Raw genomic sequence first — 21,134 nt, 5'->3', positions numbered from 1 at the left:
GAATGAATTTCTCCCATGGGTTAATTCGAGAAAGTGGAGTCTAAGTCGTTGATGTAGTTTTATGTTAATTTTAAAGTTAGGATTCACGGGGTGCGGGGAAAGATCGACATTTTCTCTTTATTTTGTGATGGCTTTTTCAGGATAGAATGTAGAAGATTAATATAGAGGATTAGTGAGATTTTGATGTTTTTATAGCAAAAAAAAAAAAAAATGCGACATCAGTCCGTAACAAAGTACAGCATCAGGTTTAAGGATTAAATAACTACGGTTTAAGGATTAAATAACTATTCTCAATCTTTCACAGTAACAGGTTATCCTTTATTTAATCACGTCAAAGAAAAATACTTCTACATAGTTAACAAATGACATCAAACACAAACAATCTCTTTTAAACTCGTCAATTCATCTAACGACAATATGAAAAATTATATTGTATATACGTTTTTTAAAAGTACCTTATTGGATACTAAAAAAGAAGAAATACTAAAAGACCATAAATCTAAGCTCTCGAAGCAACTAGTGGAACGAAGGTCTTTCACCTGCGTCCAAATGACATCACCTAATTTCCTTCAGAAAGTAATCAAATAATAGTACCGTCCGACATCGTCAGCGTAGCAGCAATTTCAGTTTAATCGCTCGTTCCGGAATCACCCCCGGTGACGCTTCGGAAAATAAATTTGTGAAAGTCCGCCACGAGCACATGTCACACTGATTGCACATCCGCTTCCGCCGCCGCTAGGTACGAAGACAGCGCGCCATTATAAAACCGGCCCCACGAAAGAAACATAATATTTATTGCCAGCTTCCGTTCAATTAGGGGTTGACACGGCATCGCGACGAAGGGAGAGGGTTTGCTACATCGAACCCGCTTTCATCCCCCCAAAAATTCTGTGTACCCTGTCCGACCCGCCTTTCTCTGTCGCTTGTCGATGCTTTCGAAATCTATGTTCGCTTTCACCCCCCGCTCGATGGGGTGTTCTGAATTTATATATTGTTCACCCTCTTCCGATTCGGGACGACACTCGCGAAATGGCTCAAGAGGCTTTTTTTCCTTTTCGCCCCGCGTTGAAACGGGGTTGGAACCTCGAGTGTCGAGAGTGTGGGAAGGGGTTTGTAAATTACCAGTATCTTCTCTCCTTTTCTTTTTTTTTGTCAGTGTCCCTTGCCTTATGTTGGATAAATTGAATGAGATGATCGGAGATTTGTTTGGAGATCGCGGTGGAAGAGATGTGTTATTTTTAATTAATTCGACTATTACGAAGTAAAAATATCTATTACCGTAATAATGACGTTTCTCGATTTAATTATATTTTTAGCTGAATCAAGTAATTTTCTCTTGCTCTGTACAGATAAAAAAAACACCTGTTATTACGGTACAAAGTTAAGTGTCTATTTCCGATAAAGCTACCACTGCCACTGTGCTTCAGACTAATTCTATTTATAATATCGGTTGTGTAACATTTTCAGCACACTGAGTGTACATACTCTGCTGTCCTCGTCTGTTCTACGACTATATAGTATATACGTACATACAATACAGTTTATTGCTATTTTTCATCAAACGCTATACAAACAACGTGGAACAAAGAGGCGTATTTATTTTTAAACTTATAAGAGCACCTCTATTACATAAGCTATATTTATATTGACATTAACTTCATATACTACGCACGTTATTTAATATTTAATAATAACAATCCACAATGTGTATATATATATCAACAAACAATAAACAATTTCATTATCGATTTATTTTTATTGATCCACTAATAAAATGTAGTGAAGCATACTCTTTCACAGCGGTCCCATGGTGTAATGGTTAGCACTCTGGACTTTGAATCCAGCGATCCGAGTTCAAATCTCGGTGGGACCTGAAATTCATTTTTTTTTCTTTTTTCAACTCGCATTACTTACTCTTCGCACGCCTACACTTTATATCATTTAACAACATCAACCCATTTTCTTTTTATTTTATATTTCCTATTTTAAAAAATCCCGCTTACAATCTACAATCACACCAACGCGCACAATCTACGCTCGCCACTTATCTTGCTACTCCATCGTAACAACGCGAAGCGACAGAGAGATACGTATCTGCATGGTGCGCAATATTGTAATGCGTTTTCGCTGTTCGATCATTTTTAATGAAACGCCAGAACGCATCTTACGTGTCGACGTGAACGTCGATCGACATATGACGCGTCTCTATATCCGCGAAATCCCCGTGCCTGACGCTTAATCCGTAATTATATAACGCGTAGCCGGCGATAATTCATTTATTATACATGTAATTCGATAATCGGATAGAGGCGTAGACCGCGTGTTATCGTACGTTTCCACGAAGGTAGCGGTGCTTTTTCGCCTCGCGATGTCGGGCTTATCTGGAATCACCGCGTCCCGGCTACCTGGCGTGTAACTCACGGATCAAAAATGTATCCGGCCGCTAATTATCGGCTAAATTAAGCCCTACTCCGGACGTACGAAACGTTGTAAGTAATTCGCTACCGATGACAGATTACGCGTTCACAACGACGCGCCATTAAAGATTGATTAAAATTGTAGAAATTATAGGCACGCGGTCCCTTCGATGATGTTACCCGCAACGATGTACGTGGCACGATTATTTTCAGTTCTTGTTGTTCTATCTTTCAGGCTACAACGAAGTGAAAATGTAGCGGTAAATTGCCGTAGAAAATGACACGTGTTTATATGTTCGTTTTTATTGCCGTAGTTAGAGATAAGTGCGTGGTTGGAAGTGGTGAATGGCTTAGCGAATGATTATTAGATCCAGTTGATACGGATAAGGTAAGGGACAAGGCAAAGAAGACGTTCAATGCATTATATAGATTTTTAAACAGCAACTCGATCTTTGATACCGAAATACGGAATATTTAATCAGCGTCATTTTTCGCAGTCTTGATATCCATCGCGTTTATCTTTCGTTAAGAAGATTTTTAATTCGGAAAGAATACAAGGTTGCTTCTAACATATTTTCTGGTTTTCATTTTATGTTAAAAATTCTCTACTTCTCAAAACTTGGGATTTCTTTTTCCAATGAAACGGGAATATGACGAAACGATAAAAAGAAGGCAAATATAATCTGTATCGAGTTTACATATCACTAAAGCGATCTATAACAAAAATAAAATACAAAATAAAAATCCGCGTTCCTAATATAATTGAAGCTAGATATTAGATAGCCCCAAAAGTTTCTTTCCTTTCATAAATGAAATGATAGATGCACGATATTTTTTATTTTATATTAATTTATGGATTTATGTATGATCCATTCTGTAGTAATAGAATAAAATGGATCAAACATAATTCGATAAAATAATATAAAACAAAAGGCATTGTGCATGTACTACTTCTTAATAAAACGAAAGAAACTTTTGCAACAACCAAATATAAAAGCATCAGAGCTTAAAATGCAATTTAATAAGTAGAAACTGTAGCATATTCAAGTAGAACTGAAACTATCCGTAACCGAAGCCAAAGCAAAAGATGAATATTTTCCATCATTATAAACATCAACTACGCCAAAATTCAATGATGAAAGGTGCGAACGATTCGCGCGCAATTATGTTTGCTATCCACGCAGCACACGTGACCAATAATCCGACCATTCGTACGACAAACATATGTATAGCCATAACATATTCGCGTCTAACGTGGCCGGTGCTCATCAATCACAATTACAAAATGCCAACGCGAATAGTAAAATCACACAAATTACACGTTCGCCGCTCTCATCGGCCGCTCTGTTGCACGCGAGCGCATTATTACCGAGCGTTTCCCGGTATCAACATTAATCAACCAGCTGTCTATTCTATATTTCCGTCGAGGTTGTCGCATTGATTTCGATCCCCTTAAATCAGTCGTGGAAAAACGAATTTCCCGGCGCGACACGGTGTTTCGCGATTCGAACGACGCGTGAAACATTGGATTGCGAGTTCATCGTAATTTATCGACAGCACGTGTTTTATGGGTTTTCGTTCACGCGGCGTTTGCACAGTGCGTAAACAGCGGTTTCAAGTTTCTACAGTGGCAGCTTCTTGCTGGGAAAGCAGATTTTTTCATTGCTATTCATACGCCTCTGTAAGTAGCTGTTTTTGTGGCTTGCGATTCAATTTCATCTTTTCGTTTCTCGAAATTCTTCAGGCGAAGTTACACTCGATATTATTCTACTTTGTTACAATCTCTAAATTTTTATATGCAAATTTCACACTCGTTTCGATGTATACAAATTTGTAGAAAGATCGTCGTATAAAATTAGGAAACGAAAAATTACATGTGTCGAGGGAGATGATCAAAGAACGTATCAGGGTTGATGTAATTTTGGATAGAACTTTGCGCGAAAAATTTTGGAAAAGGAGTATATTATGAAATAAAAGTTGTTTCCATCTCTACATGCTAACAACATGTTCGAGGATAAATATCAAATGGGGTTAATAATCCATGAAAAGCATTTATTCGTTAAATCTAAATAAACATACATCATTTTCTATGTATATCGTTGATTCTGGAGCTTTCTTTGCTCCTTGATACTTGCTCCAAATTACTTTTTCGTTATTTTTTGAAAACTTTCAAGCTGCCCTCGATACAAGAATAAATAGTTCGTCATCTTGTCCTAATTGCACCGATCCAAATCCACAGGTGTCGAACAAATTTTAGATTCCAGTACAAACAGCGAACGACGATCCGTTATGATAATTACAGTCTGTGACGAGCAATCGAGGATAAATGGTCCGAATAAGCGATCACCGTTCGTTAATCCCTGGAAAATGGCCGATTTCGCGAATCAGATTTCCCGGGACGACGAAGGATAACGAAAACCGAGGGCCCAGACTACGACGTTCCCGTACGATCGTTACAGCAAGTTCATCAAGATGTGACAACGCCACCGTGAAACTGTCGCACGCTCGTAAAATACTTTCTCAATTTAAATTTCACCGAGACGATCCCTTGGAAGTTTCCGGTTAACGAGCGGAACCGCCCTAACTCAGTTGGACGATAAAATACCGGCCTCGTAATGACGGAACGTGTAATCGAGAATCACACGAGCCATCGTCCGTAACACTTCGCCCGCGGAATTGCACCTCGTCCGCGGATAGACTATCCAGACAGGGCAGACGGTATCAAGAATCTTGCCACACCGTCGTCAACCGATCCTAGAGATCGTTTTGTACCAAGATCTTTCGAATCTTATAGTGTAATTTTATTTCTGAACCCGCTGATAGTGATTTCTTGATGGTGATGGTTTGATCGTATCTAAGTTTATGAGAATCAACTACTTCTCTGTATTAATATAATCGTACTTTATTTTCATTGTATTTTGGTTCCATCGAATGCAGATTTGTTTAGGTTTTAATATATTTTTGTACGTGTTTCTGAATATATGGGTGAATTTTTCATACGAGATTTGTTAGGAAAATATATAACCCAATGTAAGCCTGCAGCTATAAAATTGTTGATTTATTGTTAGTTAGATTTTGAACAAAATCGTGAAAGATGTTTCATTTTTATTATATTCCACTGCCATTGAATCACTACATCGAGCTTTAAAATTCTAATAGAATATGGAAAGAATTTGGAACAGGAATTCGTGAAGCTTTCACCAGATTAAAACACCCACGGTCTACTTCTATCGTTGTCTTTGAAATAAACTGTTCTCGTACTGTTATAGAAAATAGAACAGATTCCACCAACTATTCGAGAAACCACGTTGATCGATGCGAGCGTAGAAGATTAAATAAAGCACTTATTAATTGCACGCTAGTATTGCTATCGTATTTAGTTACACATTCTGATACATTATCGTTTATTGCGTGTAAAATTTCGACGTACCAATCACGTTAAAAAAATAAGCAAAACTTATCAATACATCCATCCATTATGAAACAAATTAAACGATCCCTGTCGCCATACCATTTTCTAATTGAATGTCCAACGCGCCTGTGTCGCTTTTATTCCAAAAGTAAGTAAGTACTCGATAAATCCCTCGCATTCAAAATGTTTTCCAGCCAACTGAAAAAGCCCTGCTACGCGTCGTATATAAGCCACGGCGAAGTTACTTTATGCTCCGATTTAAGGAATACGCGGCGTGCTCATAAACCATAAAAGATTCCAGTCATAACTCGAACGGTATCGCATTTTATTTAATTGCCCCGCGGCTCTTACACGGCCCTAAAGGAAAACAGGCAGCGGAGAACTTGCGTGCATAATATTATTTATTACCAAAGAAGCTGTTAAAGTTTAACGCCTGCCGCGCGAAATTAAACGCGATAAAATGTTTGTTATCCAATCGTATCGCGCCTCTAACGTCTCCTCAATGTCACGCTTGTTCCGCCTCGCTATCTCTCGCGGATAAGACGCGACTTTACAACCGCGAAGACGCTTTCGGCGTTCGCCCTACCGAGCGCACGACGATCAGTCGAAGACGCTTCGATCAGTTAACGCGACTGCTCGTGACTGATAAAGCAGACACGTCGAGAGTAAAGCCTTCTCAATGCACGTTCGATTTAGTTTTATTCGTTAAATATACCGTATTTTAATATAGATATCACTGGTACAGTCTACGAGCGTTTACAATTGAAGACCATAGGAGACAAACATGATATATACTAAGTTCCTATGCATTCATGGGATATTTAAAAATGCAAGAATGTACGTAACATGAACAAGTGTAAAGAATATTTAAAGCGAGGTAGTTGTTGGAATGTTCAATGGATGGGATAAGTTTGTATTTAAAGAATGAAAGAAAAGATGTGATTTATCGCATTCTTTGTCTGTAATCTTCGGTTACGACCCATCAGCCACTTCAACAGCAAAAAATTGATACGAAGTGAGAAAAATTGAAACATATTTTGGTTCCCAATTTTCGTGATCTTCGTTCGTGTTTCTTATTTAATCAGGAATATACCAAGATACATATACATACGTTTTAACGCCTTTTTAAATCCTTTTGATACATATCGGAAGTGAAATTTTGAAAAAATGACGGCCAAAACGTTGATTAAATTAACAGACCAATACAACGCATTAAGCGATTCAACAAGATTTATAACTCCAGCTCAACCCTCGAATAAAACCCCTGTCACCGAAAAAAACGCAAGAAGACACCGACGTCTTGGGTTAAGAAAACTTTGCATATTTTTAATAGTCGCAGGCATCTCGAGCCAATTTCCCGTTTCACCATAAAACCCCAAACGCTCGAGATTTATGGCCACCGCGTCAATTATAATCCGTTTCATTCGGAAACCTTCTTCCTTTCGACAAACCTAACCCTTCGCGACTCTGCTGCACACCCTCGAACTTATATCGTAAAAAAAGAACGATATTAGACGTTCTCCCTCGTCTTCCCTCTCTCGAACCTACCCGCTTGGCAAGCTGAGGTGGAGCCTGGCTTTGGGGAACGTTTAAATAAGACGCGAAATTTTTTATACGGGTAAAAAGCGCGTGGCACGACGAGGAAGGCACAACGAGCTCGTTCGTAAAACGTATCCCACCGGATGGGCCAGAAATGGCCCCTCTACCGTATCGAATGATTACCACCGAGGAACGTACAACGTCGCGATTTAACTGCCCCTTAAAAATTGTTTGTCTACGCGGCGTTTTAACAACGCGATCCCCGTATACGATCTCTCGTTTCGTTCGTCCCTCGTCGATGTTCTCCGTTTCGCGACGTTTAAGGTAGATTTTAATGTATGCGCGGAAAACGACGCCGGTGGATGCCTTTGATGAGCGAGCGTTTAAAACGCGAATATTTGGAAGTAGGGTAAAAAGGGAGAAGATATAGTGTTAGGAAATTGAGTCGTAAATGGTACGGTTTTGCAAATGGTTGCTTGGAAGTGAGAGGGTTCGATGAATGGGCTGGTTTGTTGGTAGTAATTGTTAATGGTTTTGGAAAGAGTGGAGAATTCTTTTAGAAGAAATTGGATCTAGGGAATGGTGATGTTTTAATTAATATCGGTAAGTAAAGATCATTGTTGGGGATGAAGCGTGATAATCATATTGCAGGTATTTATACAGTTTTCTATTTTTATGAATATAATCGAGGGAGCGTAGTTTAAATAAAGATTTGTTTTGCTTATTTGACTCAATCACTAAAAATATTATAACGAGTAGTTTATTCTGGATAATTTACAGATTATCACTATCGCGTGCATTCTTTGCATTACATCTTCTCTGTATACCTTTAACTTTCCCAAAGGTGTCTAAAAATTAGCGGTCTAACAGTGATTTTCAAAGACACGGATTATTTGTTTAAAAAATTGAGATGAAATACAACAGTAGTTTCGTTGTTTCGTCTTTGAAAATAATCGCTAGAAAATTTGATTGTATGGCGTAATTTAATAATAATTGATTTACCTTTTTCTATAAGAAATAGTATTTTCCAAGCAGTCCCATCGACGATGTTAGTTTAGGACTTAAAGTGTATGTCAACGAGTTACATTTCATCGTGGGATTAAAATAAAACAAGATTGATAAAGTTTCAGTAATTGGTTTTGGAGTGATAGAGTCTCCTAATAACAATACTCGTTATCAAACAAGGCATCTGGAACATATTATTTCCAAAAAAATCCAGCAAGTATTTAATACATTATATCATACATTTTAAATCTAATACAAATATTTTATCTACAAAATAGTTTCTCTAACATCTTTCGTTCTATTTCTCAGAGCATATTATTCCTTATTTCCATACTTCTGTATTCTCGTATGTACTTCTTTCTATTTATTTAACGAAAGTCTCGGACTTTTCACAAATCCCATCTCAAAACTGGGTTAAGAATCTCTCTCCTTAGTAACAGAGGAGAATACGAAAATAGAGCACGAAATATATGGAAATGCTATCAGTTAGATAAGCGATTTTATTTAAAAAAAAAAAAAAAGAAGCATCGCTTACGTTCGTTTCTCGATTGCGTATCGTAAATTCGATAAGCTCGGTCCCAATCTCCTTGGTTTTCGTCACTGCGCATAAAAATTCGCTACGTCAGCTGTACTATCGTCTAAATAGCCGAATTCGTTGCTTCTAGGTCAATGTGGACATTCCTGACCGAAATACAGAAACAAAAAATCAACGAATCGAATGAAGCGTCGTAGGAGAAGCGTGCGATTCTTCGTGTCTGACCATGACCTGGAAAAATCTACTTGCTTCAGTTCCGCAAGGAAATGGGATTGCGACGGAATTGGAAATTTCAGGGGAAATGGGACCTAGATTTTTGATACGTCGGAAAAATTGTGCTGGTTCATTTTCTTTCAAATGTTAACCTTAATTCAGAAGCTATCGCTGTTTCTCAAATTACTTTTTGTATTTTTCCTTTTCGCTCTTCTTCGATATCAAGTGACCTAAAAGTTGGATACCTAAGTATGAGGAGGTTGTAGATTTTAGATTTCATTTTATTTGTACATTATATTATTTTCCTTTATTGTCATTTCATTGTACTATATGCAAATCATTTCTTTATAACCGCATTTTACCTTAATTAAATATTTTCAGAGTAGGTTGCGCGTTATCTAAACATCTAATTTTTAAATTACTCTGAGTGCATCTAAGTAATTAAATAACTAAAGTTATTACTTGACTCATTTTAGATTAGTTTCTAACTAGCAGATAAGTATTCAATTAATTTATATAGTATATATAAGGCTAGTTTTCCAATTTTCTATTCAAAGTCAAAAATTGTAAATTGTTTCACCGCCAAACAATCAAAACTCCGCCGGTAGATTCCGCAATTTATTAAAATATACCTAGAAATAAAAAAAGAGGAAGAACGAGCCTGGAATTTTTCATATCCAAAAGCCTTCGTTTTCTCTCTAAATTCCCAGCTAATTCAATAATTTATCGCGAAAAAAGAAGGGGGAAATACGTTCGCAACGTACAACAAGCTTCTTTACACCGTGAAAACTGTCTCTGCAAATACGTGGCCCACGGGAGGTCCCTCATTAAACATTCGTCTCTCGTTAAAGCAGAACGCGATCTAGCTCCTTAATTCGGCGATGAGGAGTAATTAAGCGACGCGACGAACAGCGCAGCTGTGAACACGAGATGGAGAACACAGAGAGACGTCGAGGTACTTTGTTTCGCAGTAAACCGGGTTTAATGACTTCATGTAAAAATACCCCATCGACTTTACGATATAGCTTCTCCTCCGCGTCTCTTCCCTACTTTTCCATCGTGTTCCTCTTTCGATGCTTTCGTTCCATGTACCTCGTGATCTTCTATACTTCTCCTCGCAGGGTGAGTTTTCGGCTACGACCATAATTTTATAGTTTTATGTAAACTGTATCGAGCCATGAAACACGCGGCGCTCTACGATGGCTTGATGGTGATTGGCGTGCAGCACGAGATAGAGAGAGGATTTCTACGGGGTATAAAATTTTCACGACGTTCAGTCTCGGCCGCCTTTGACACGCAATTCTTTTTCGTCCGCTGCCTCGAGACGTCGTAAATAAGTGATAACTGGATCGCGGCACGGCGGAACGCGTCGTCAGCGATCATCGGCCTCAGTTTCGACGTTGTCCTGCTTTGGATATCGGAATTTCGGTGGTGGCTTTTTGACGATGTTGTTGGTAGGCGAAGTTAATAGTCTATGTTGGCGAAGAGAGGCTCGAAGACGAAACTTTCTGCGAGAAATATCAGTAAAATCGTATCTGTCTTGGCCGAATGACCTTACTAGAAGGCAATTGAATAGACTCATTTGGAAAAAGTATAGGGTAATATCGATTTATATTGGAAGAAAAGGACACAAGAATTAAATTCCTTACACCCAGAACAGATGAAATTTCGTCTATTTCAATCGAATAAAGTTATTGGGAGATGACCGAGCAATTTATTCAGTTGATAATTAACAGTTTGAGGGCGGAGTAGGAAAGTGGAAATATAGAGTAACATTGGTTCATATTGGAAAAGAAAGGGTGAAAAATGAAGCTCTTTCTTGGTTCAATAAAGTTATTGGAAGGCAATGGAGCGATTTATGTAGCTTTACACCCCGTAATAGTTAAGAATTTGAGAGTGGAATGCGAAAGTTGATGTATAGAGTAATATTAATTTCTTCTGGCAAAAAGAAAATTCAAGAAAAAGATTTCTGATAGCCAGAATAGTTAGAGCGGTGTATTTCATAATCTACGGATATTTAGTCGAATAAAGTTATTATGGAGTAACTGAACGGTCTATCCAATTCCACGTCTCTTAGTAATTGCTAATTAGGAACAGAATATAAGGGTGAAGTACGCTCTGATGTTCGAATTACGCACGAAGGCTTGGCATGACGCAACACTCCTCGTTCGTGACGTAGGTCAGGTAGTTCTACATATAGATCTTCCTTTGACCTAATTCTACTTTCGCTTTACGCGATGGATAAAATGTCAGAATTTATGAAAATTATTGGTTTCCTATAACTGAAAATTTATAACTAGGCAAATATTATTGTTATTGTCTAATAAATAATTAATTTATTGAAGACTAATAATTCCAAGATAATATCTTACGTTATATGTGAAAAATTAGAATTGGACCTCAAGCCTTCGATAGCTCAGTTGGTAGAGCGGTGGACTGTAGTTGGAAAATAGAAAGTGATGGACATCCATAGGTCGCTGGTTCGAATCCGGCTCGAAGGAATTTTTTTTATTTCGTGAATTATAATTTTGCATTAAACAATTGCATACAGATATCCACCTGTAATCTTTTATATATATTTGTTAATATCATTAATAAACTATTGAAGGTATTGTACAATTTTGTGCAAAATCGTGTCTGGTCATAAATACAGTTATGAAACAAAAAATCAATAAGAAGAAAAATTTACTGTGGAAACTTAATTGAATAAAATATATAGATTTTACTATAAGTTAATTCAAAATGATTCGCTATATAAACAGGATTGAATCAGATCTAAAGAAATTTGATTTCAGTAAAGCTTCCTATTTTCAACTAGATTATTTTTAGTAATATGTGTTTATATATATATATATAATATGTGTTCCTCTTGCTGAATATCACGTCTATAAATATTTGAATGAAAGGAAACGTCAGTTTGTCACATCACACATGTTTTGTTGTTAGAATCATTGAAAAAATTATGAGAAATATTTGTGGAACATTGATCAATTAATTAATTATGATTTTTCTATTAATACCAAAAGAAAAGCGATTGCAAAAAAAGCAGGTCCCACCGAGATTTGAACTCGGATCGCTGGATTCAGAGTCCAGAGTGATAACCATTACACCATGAGACCGCCTGAAAGGGGTGGTTTTTCTCACCCCTATCGAGGTTTTGAAAAATATTCCGCTATTATAGTAAAAATGATTTAGAAAAAAGATTTTCCTCAGGTTCCACCGAGATTTGAACTCGGATCGCTGGATTCAAAGTCCAGAGTGCTAACCATTACACCATGGAACCAGTTGGTTAACGATTTATATATATATACATTCTTTCTGCAGAAACATATCCTATATAAATATATTGGCGCAATCAAAAGAAAACTACTTAGGTTCCACCGAGATTTGAACTCGGATCGCTGGATTCAAAGTCCAGAGTGCTAACCATTACACCATGGAACCTCACATACGATCGATTTTTTAATATTACATCGTATTGAACTTTTTTTTATTTCAAATGTTTATATTTTTATAAAACTTAAGATTATATATATTGTACTAAAATTTGAAATAATAATTTAAATGTTGTTTCTATCTCAATATTGTATTAGTTACTTATTTTATAAAGATTTTCTCACCCTAATGTAGTTTGTTAGGAAGATTTAATAATTTATATAAAACTTCATTTTATACGTGCATAGTCTAACAATGGGAGCTTCAAAAACTATAACTTTTCTGTGAAACCTGTTGCACGAGCAAAATATAAAAATTCTTAGAATTAAAAATTATTAACTTATTGTTTAAAATTTTCAAGATGTAAAAAATATTGAAGGTCCCACCGAGATTTGAACTCGGATCGCTGGATTCAGAGTCCAGAGTGCTGACCATTACACCATGGAACCCTCTGTTTAAACAATTTTCAATCTACTTTCTTATTTTACTAACATTTTTCCAAAATTGCAATAAATTATGCAAAAACGTAGGTTCCACCGAGACTTGAACTCGGATCGCTGGATTCAAAGTCCAGAGTGCTTACCATTACACCATGGAACCAGTTGTTGAATTAGTATGTATTGAAATTTTTTAATTGATAAATTATTTACCAATATTTAAATGATTTTTGGAACCAAAAACAAAGGTTCCACCGAGACTTGAACTCGGATCGCTGGATTCAAAGTCCAGAGTGCTTACCATTACACCATGGAACCAGTTGTTGAATTAGTATGTATTGAAATTTTTTAATTAACAAATTATTTATTTATATTTAAATGATTTTTTGAACCAAAAATGAAGGTTCCACCGAGACTTGAACTCGGATCGCTGGATTCAAAGTCCAGAGTGCTTACCATTACACCATGGAACCTCTTGTTTAATTAACTTTTTACGCCTCTTATTGTTGTTGAAACATTTGTTCAACTTTATAATAAATTATTGCAACGGTAAATGCAAAAGTATAGGTTCCACCGAGACTTGAACTCGGATCGCTGGATTCAAAGTCCAGAGTGCTCACCATTACACCATGGAACCTCTTGTTAGTAATATTCTTGCCAATAAATGACAATTATCAAAATCGCATTCGATATTGCCAGCTATTACGTAGGTCACGATTACCAAGAAATCCGCCTGTCTTATCGGGGCTTTAACTCTTCTGCAATGCGCATTTTACTTATCTATCATAATCCTCCACTTCCTTTTTCAGTTATTATCAGCATTTTTTTCCCAACAAACCAAACTTCACTTCAATCACAGAAATAAAACATAACCTACCTAAAACATAAAAATCATCAAATTGCCAGCCTTTAAATCGTTCTTCAACTTGCTCCAATTCTCCACCCTCACCAATGTACCAATCAATTCCACAATGACATTCGACAATCTCGATCGACGAACAAACCAGCAATCCTCCCTACTTTCCGAGTCATTCGTCTCAGCCCGGAAACCACTTGAATTAATTTCCAGTCAAAGCATATTCTCTGTTCGGACGGCGCGACGCGTTCTCCTGCTTGACGTCCAATCAGGTCGAGCAACCCCATAGTCGCGGATACCCAGGCTCTGTTTGACCCTCGATCGGCCCGCGACAGCTCCGATTCCATTTCTCTGTTATACTTTCGTTCACAATGGCTCTTCTTACGGTTCGCTGATCCTTGACTGACAGCATCCCAGGCAGGCGGCACGTTCGTTCTAGGTGCGGTCCTGTCAACCTCGGATGACAGCCGACAGAGCAAGTGTTATTGTTCAGTCGGATTTTCGGGCCACGGGGATGATTCAGCCACCGTTCACGCGGACACGCTCGATGCATTTAATTAATTTGATAATTGGGCGCCACGCTTTAAGCACGGGGCGCCTGGAACAGAGAGGAATGTAAATCTATGGGGTGATTTATGACGCTGCGCTTGCAAGAGATTTTTGTTACTTCATTGCGATGGTTAGACTGCGAATGTTTATGCATTTTGATACTTTTTGGGGTGCAGCTCGAGAGATGTAGCGTTAAGAGAGATTTGTTCCATCAACTAAATATCGTAGTAAACGCTTTATCTTGAGTGCTTCGTATACTTTTGCGTGGTAAGATGCATTTTATACTTTACGTTTTTGAAATAATAAGCGGATAAACATTCGCAGTCTAGCGGTGGTATTAGCGGAGAAAGAAAGGAAAGAGAGTTTCGTTTAAATACGAGACGCTTGGAACGGGGACGTCTAGCTTATGGGACAATTTATAAGAGAAAAATTGTGCCAGATTTTCGTTACTTCTTCGTGATGGTATTTTTGAAAACAAAGACAAAAGCGTACATTATTACACTATAACTAGTAGTCAGGAGCAAAGCTCACAACATGCTAAAATTGTATTATGAAAAACGATCTATATTCCGATTTATCGTCGAATGGAAATTAAGCAGCTTTGCAAAGATAACTCCTGTTGTAGTCCAGCAATTCCATGATCCAATTAAAAATGCACTTGCAGAATTCTATAACAAATACTCTGTTAAAAAAGTATTCTATTGAGCAGTAATTAGATTTCGTTAGAGTATTCTCTGGGTTTTCTGAACAGAAGCAAACATAGTGAAGAGTCTCTTTTGCTATGAACCATTCGATAATAAAATAGAACTGCTAGGAAAATTACAAAAAAGGGAAACTGCGAACCTCATTTTTCTGTCGAAAACGTGGATCTAGAATATCGAAATTTTAGGATGATAATCAAAAGTTGAAAGGATTCGTAGAATTCTCATATTTGCAGCGTAACGCGAGTTCTAAATTACGCATCGCGGAGGGCCCTTTTGCTAGAGGGAATTTCGCAAGAATTTCTTTGCCTCTTATCGAGTAAGCAAGCTGCTTTCCTTCGGAGACCCGATGTTCCACCGAGCATGAAATAAGTGTACACACGCGGAGGAAAGGGACGATAAAGCGAATTTCGAAGGGAACAAGACACGAAGGAAGCGGTCGTTCTCGAAAACGCGGATCCTCCCCGTCCAATCGAATCCGCAGATAAAAAGAATCTGTCCCCGTTGTAAAACCATAAAGGTGTAATCGTGATCGTACAAGGGAAAGGAAGTAAAGAAAACAGCGCGATATATGTTCGCCATTTGTGCAGACAGGATTTACAACTTTGCGCAACAGTGCAAACAGAATGACGTTTAACGCTCGTTATTTAAACAGGATGGATATCTTTGATGTTCGTCGCAGGAAATTGACACGAAAATTTACCGAGAAATTACGCTTCGATATCGATTACGAGATTAAGTATCGACTTGTTTTTTGGTTATTACATTACCACTATGATATATTGCCAAGAAAACGTTTTAAAGTTATTACTTATTACTGAAGACTACACGGGGAAAATATGAGCCATCTTTGATTCTATGACTTTTTATCGGCTGTTGGGAAAAGAAGCATTTCAATATGAAATAATTGAGAAGACCTATAACTTGATAAATTAGGGGATATAAAGCTTGTAAAAGTAGATGACATATCTATGTGTACTGTTTTCTAACAAACGAATAATATTTGTTTAGTTGCTATGTTAGTGTAATTTAATTAACAATAGTCTATATTAATATTACTAATGTGTCTTTTAAGTGTATCGAAAGACAAATATCTACATTTATACAAACACATATTTAATTCCACAACGAAGTGCAAAGATAGTTTTGTTATGAAAGTGGTTAACAATAAATCGGATTTTAAAATTATTCTATAGAAGATGAGAAATGTGACTTATCATATTTTTCATCCTTGCGTTCTTCGTTTATTTTGTAAGAATCTAAGCTCCATTTCTCTAATCATATTCATAAAAATCTGAATTCCTGGCAATATCAATAAGTACCAATACATCCCCCGTACTATTTCTCTAAATTTAAAAACCTGAAGTCGTAGTTTTCCTAGACTTCAACGAAATTCACTCGCTTTTCCAATTTCACCACGAAATATGTCGCTTCTCTTGACTTTCCCAATTTCACGAAAAAGTGGAATTTCTAACCACTTTCCACCGTTTCATCAAAAAAATGGCATTTCTGCCCGCCTTTCCCAATTTCATTACGAGACGTGCATCACTGGGTCATCAGTTTCCGCGGAACCATTCGCCAAAAACGTGGCGACAAACGTGCACCAAAGTACACTCGCCTTGCGGCTTCTTTTCTAATTAATGCGCGACTAGCGTCAATCATTGACCTCTGTGCCTCGCACGGAATAAAATATTCGACCACGCGTCGTCCCGAGGCACAATGCAGGAAGTGCTCGGTAGCGTGGCGCATCCCGTTGCACAAAAGCCGCGTGCAACCGGTGCAGTTGCTCTCCCTTTTACCCTCTTCTTGCCATATCCTTGTCCCTCTTCGAAAGCTAAACAGAGAGATGCCCCGGCGGCGCGTTTCTCCCGCTAATGAATTCCTCTTTATGCCAGCGAGTAATTGGTACCTCGCATTATTCTCAATCAGCGAGGCTGTCCTCGCGACGTAGTAAGGATCGCGAGCTAGGGAGCGACTGGATCGAAAGAATCACCGTTTCGTGGCAGAGAATGAGAGAGTCGAAGAGGAGACACCGCGAATGATAGGGACAAAGGAAAGCAGAAATGCAGTGAAAAAAAAAGGGAAACGTGGAAAGACGCTGTGAAAATTAAGGAAAGAGGGAGAAAAGGAGATAACTCTGCACGGGAGTTAAGGGAAGAAGGAGGAGAGGAAACGATGTGAAGGGGTCGAGAATGAAAAAGGAAGAGAAAAAATATACGGGGTGATCCGTGTAACTGTTTCAAAGCGTAACTTTATTCTTAATGTGGTTTGAGACGTAATACGCTACTCTTGTGCTTATGCTGGTTAACGAAAGTATTCAGAATACTTACAGTGCATGAAAGGTTTAAAACCGATACTTGCGTGGAATTGTACAAGTGGAATTTGTGTTAGACATTGTTTTCTGTACCAAACCTATATGTCTATTATAGGACATGCATAATTATATTATACATTCATTTCTCTCGTCAATTATAATAAGTTTCTTAAAATTATGGCGTCTTTTTCCGTTTTATTCTTTAAATTTTCTTCTGGTTATCATTATACCGTAGAAAGATTTTACGAAGACATTACGTATGTTATACGAAACTTTTTGAAATTTTATAATCGTTGTAATAAGCTAAACATATCATCATTGTGTTAGTAAAATTTGAAATCAATCCGTAAATATATATATAAAATAGTATTATTTATTGAATGGCGAGAGGGTTCGATCTACATAAAAAGATATTCATTTTAGCATTTAAGATGTAATACGACTATTGTTGTAAAGAATCTATAATCCCACAAACGATGCAGTCTTTCAAACGTTCGTCTTCTTCCTTTGAAATTTTTCTTTAAGTGCGTTAATAACGGAGTTACGACTGAAACAATTCTGTAGACCACCCTGTAGAGAGGAGCGAAAGAGGGAGAGCGAATGGAGGAGAAGGAACGCGGGAAAACCACACAGAAAAGTGCATCAGCGGAGGAAGAGATTCGCTGATTTACGAGCGGCAGTTGCTGGGAGGGCATTAATATTCGTGACGGAATATTAAACCGCGAGCGTCAATGGGCAGAGCTTCAAAGAGATTTTCCGGCCGCACAGGGAAAAGTCGAGAGATAGAAGGCGGGTGGCAGATCAACGTTCCTGCAAGATTATGAGATTCTCGTTAAGTGCCACGTGTAAAGAGTTCTTTCATACGCAGCCTCGACCCTGCCTGCATCGTCGTTCTCTCCTCGTCGTTATCCACGATAACGTTCGAGTTCGTAAAAAATAAATTGTCGCATAAAACGACACAGAGAGATATATCGATTTATCGTTGGTTTTATTTTTCACGTCGGAATTTTTTGGACGGTCAGAGACATGCGAAGGTATGGGTTTTTCACGCGATGGATTTTATATCTTGCCGAAGATATCGCGGATATTTATTCCGTAATTCGGTTGGTTCAACATTTCCCTGGGAATTCGGTTGGATCGGGGGGTCGAAATTAATTCGAGCATTTTTCGACGCTGTCCCTCTTGATAACGTTTTATTACGTGTCACGCGATATTGCGCTTTTTATTATTGTTTCCTTTCCGCGGGCTGATGAATAGAAAGCATGACGGAAAATAATTTTGCTTGCTGAGTGGAAAATTCGATTCGATGACGAGACTAATTGCACGTGAAATGGAAAATGAATGCATTACGATCCATTCGATTCGCAAAATATATTATGAGCCGATATCGAACTATAACATCCAAATCGATTCTCTTTTATCAAATATACTTAATTATAGGTAAATGGCCATAGAAAAAAAATCTCGACCATCTACAATCTACAGAGAAATTCTGTAACATATTGATTACACAGCAATAAACTAGTTGCTATTTATACAAAATCTTATAGCGTACTGTCTACACTCATTGTCATAATTTTTCTGTCTGATTCCAATTCGGTAACCGGTACCTGTATTCGTTAATTAACTAGCATTGTTAAATCGTGGGGCGATTTCAAGAGGAGAAAAACTCTTCGCTAAACATCAATTACTTATCGCAGAAGCAAGAATTCCATCGTGAAACGTCGAAATCTCGCCTGGAGCGTTGCAACGTCCCGGATTCGAACAAGGACATTAATGAGATAAGGCCGTCAGAGAGGGTAGTCCTGGTAATAATGAGGAACATTTTTATAACGAGGATCACCATCGCGAAATCATCTCCTGGGAAAAAAGGGAGAAAACGGAAGAAGGCTGCAGCACGACATTTCTCTATCCAACATCATCCTCCATTCTCCGTCGTCGTCGTCGTCGTCGTCGACGTCGTCGTTGTCGCGGGGAGACTTAATTATCTAATTAATTAACCTCAATCAGAACGATGAGTAATTTCTCGGTTCGCTGGCGCCTTTGCCAACGTCGAGACTTTCTTGTCACGCCGACTGTGGCCCCGAATTACGGATGAGTTCACGGCAAATCGATTATGTCCCGATGCTATTGCCCGCCTCTATTTAGGCGCAGCATCCACAGGATCCACAATCCTCCGGCGTTATCCTGTTTTCCCTGGCCGACCAATTTGCTCCTGCCAAGCCAGCCCTCATCCCACCGATCCGTTCTCTATATCTGTTCGCCTTTATCTTCGCCTCTTACACGCCGATCGCGCGATAACTCGCTCGTGAAACGACCAGACGACGCGAGTTTGTTTTACCGGGGGTTCTCTCGCCTGAAAATTGCGTTTGCACCCCGTGCAACGTTCTCGACATGCTCTGTTCCAAAGGAAGGCAACCCGCTGGAACGAATCTTTGCCAGAGTTTAGCAAAGTTAAGGTATTATGAATTTTGGGGGGATTTTTATTCGAAGAAATAATGGATTGTAGTTTGGGCGCAAAATTAATATCTATGAATAGAGTCGGGGGAGGAAATTAAAAATTGCGAAATAGGAAAAGGGAATTTTATAACAGTTCGTAAATAAAACTTTATAAATTGGAAAGAAGAGAAAAGTGATTACATTACCAATATTATATTTTTGAATGTATTTTAGAATAAAGCGTAAGTCGTATGATATATCGTGAGCAATAAGTAAGAAGGAGGTCATTTATTTTTTAAGAAATTCAACACTGACTTAGGAGAAAGGAGAAGGATAAGATAAATCACTTCAACTTCGAAGATCGAAACAGACAAGTGTTATACGAAAATTGTTTGTTAATATATAGCCTTGCGAACAATAAAAATCCGATCTATAGTTTAAAGAATCAACTTCCAGTGTGTAGAAAGGCATCATAAAGATCTCTGAAAATTTTTCCCACAAATATTAATTTCATCAACTGGCTACCATTTTCATAATCGAAAAGCACAGTCGCTAATAAGAGCAGCTAGTTGCAATCCCCAATTCCAAATCGTTCAACCCAATCAGCCACCCTCTTGGAAATAACAACAGCGCCCCGAAGATGCTCGAATTCCTACTGGCAACCATAGTCCAGGATCGGTGCCGACAAAAGCGATCCACCCCCTTGGTATCAGTGTAACTGACGTTTTTGACGCGTCAAGTGGATCCAGCCATGGCTAGAGTTTCGTTTAACACACACAGGCACGCCAAACTGAGATACTCGTCGATCCATATCGGCTACTGTTTTACATAAACATCGACTCGTCAGCGACAGGGGCGGAAATCGCAAGCGGAAGGGTGGCAAAAGGGGAACGGTGATTCGTCTAAGTGATCTCAAGTGTTTTCGCAGTTGACTCGCGGCGTGTTTGCACGGCGAACGAAGCTTTTTAAGGTTGGTTTAACCCTGGCCCCGGGCCCCATTTTCGGAGCTAACTTCGTATTTAGTTAGTCAACCCCGAGGCCGCGAGGCGCGATGGGAAACGACAAGTGGTGTCTTCCCTCTTCGAACGGTGGACGATTGTCGTGCCATCGCCACCGTCTTTCATGTGCTAATTCCTGTTTATTTAATCGAATGCTGACGTCGATCGCCCCGGGATTAATTTCTAATATGCTTTAACGTGACCCGACTAGATTGTTTGGACAAACGCGTTTGTCTAGCGTTTAGGTGGACGAGAGATTTGTTGGCGTTGTGGATGATCTCTTT

The 21,134-nt window shown here is 38.4% G+C and overlaps 1 long non-coding RNA gene and 10 other non-coding genes across 11 annotated transcripts; 3 read left to right on the top strand and 8 right to left on the bottom strand.

The window, feature by feature from the left end:
- Positions 1-1,801: 1,801 nt before the first annotated feature.
- TRNAQ-UUG lies at positions 1,802-1,873 on the top strand. Its single transcript has one exon. It is a non-coding gene; the product is annotated as a tRNA-Gln (tRNA).
- A 4,565-nt stretch (positions 1,874-6,438) lies between these two features.
- Positions 6,439-9,780, top strand: LOC125385846. The gene is made up of 2 exons (XR_007225539.1): positions 6,439-6,666; positions 9,039-9,780. It is a non-coding gene; the product is annotated as an uncharacterized LOC125385846 (long non-coding RNA).
- A 1,746-nt stretch (positions 9,781-11,526) lies between these two features.
- Positions 11,527-11,622, top strand: TRNAY-GUA. The gene is made up of 2 exons: positions 11,527-11,563; positions 11,587-11,622. It is a non-coding gene; the product is annotated as a tRNA-Tyr (tRNA).
- A 546-nt stretch (positions 11,623-12,168) lies between these two features.
- On the bottom strand, positions 12,169-12,240 carry TRNAQ-CUG. Its single transcript has one exon. It is a non-coding gene; the product is annotated as a tRNA-Gln (tRNA).
- A 92-nt stretch (positions 12,241-12,332) lies between these two features.
- TRNAQ-UUG lies at positions 12,333-12,404 on the bottom strand. Its single transcript has one exon. It is a non-coding gene; the product is annotated as a tRNA-Gln (tRNA).
- Positions 12,405-12,493: 89 nt separating this feature from the next.
- Positions 12,494-12,565, bottom strand: TRNAQ-UUG. The gene has a single exon. It is a non-coding gene; the product is annotated as a tRNA-Gln (tRNA).
- Positions 12,566-12,933: 368 nt separating this feature from the next.
- TRNAQ-CUG lies at positions 12,934-13,005 on the bottom strand. The gene has a single exon. It is a non-coding gene; the product is annotated as a tRNA-Gln (tRNA).
- Positions 13,006-13,084: 79 nt separating this feature from the next.
- On the bottom strand, positions 13,085-13,156 carry TRNAQ-UUG. The gene has a single exon. It is a non-coding gene; the product is annotated as a tRNA-Gln (tRNA).
- Positions 13,157-13,239: 83 nt separating this feature from the next.
- On the bottom strand, positions 13,240-13,311 carry TRNAQ-UUG. The gene has a single exon. It is a non-coding gene; the product is annotated as a tRNA-Gln (tRNA).
- Positions 13,312-13,394: 83 nt separating this feature from the next.
- TRNAQ-UUG lies at positions 13,395-13,466 on the bottom strand. Its single transcript has one exon. It is a non-coding gene; the product is annotated as a tRNA-Gln (tRNA).
- Positions 13,467-13,558: 92 nt separating this feature from the next.
- On the bottom strand, positions 13,559-13,630 carry TRNAQ-UUG. The gene has a single exon. It is a non-coding gene; the product is annotated as a tRNA-Gln (tRNA).
- Positions 13,631-21,134: the final 7,504 nt, after the last annotated feature.

Source organism: Bombus terrestris, chromosome 2 (assembly GCF_910591885.1).
Source record: "Bombus terrestris chromosome 2, iyBomTerr1.2, whole genome shotgun sequence".
In the NCBI taxonomy this organism is placed as follows: domain Eukaryota; kingdom Metazoa; phylum Arthropoda; class Insecta; order Hymenoptera; family Apidae; genus Bombus; species Bombus terrestris.
The sequence above is the reverse complement of the archived record's forward strand: the minus strand, read 5'-3'. Positions and strand labels throughout refer to the sequence as shown.